Consider the following 241-nt stretch of genomic DNA (forward strand, 5'->3'; position numbering starts at 1 on the left):
CCTCATCCTCCTCCTCATCCTTATTCTCATCCGCATCCTCATCCCCATCTTCATGCTCATCATTATCCTCATACTCATACTCATCCTAATCCTCATCCTCATCCTCCTCGTGATCCTGACCCTAATCGTCACCCTAATCCACATCCTTATCTTCATCCTTATCCTCATCCTCATGCTCATCCTCCTCCGACTCCTCATCCTCATCCTCATGCTCATCCTCATCCTCATCCGCATCCTCATC

This window comes from Lupinus angustifolius, chromosome LG16 (genome assembly GCF_001865875.1).
Source record: "Lupinus angustifolius cultivar Tanjil chromosome LG16, LupAngTanjil_v1.0, whole genome shotgun sequence".
Taxonomy (NCBI): Eukaryota; Viridiplantae; Streptophyta; class Magnoliopsida; order Fabales; family Fabaceae; genus Lupinus; species Lupinus angustifolius.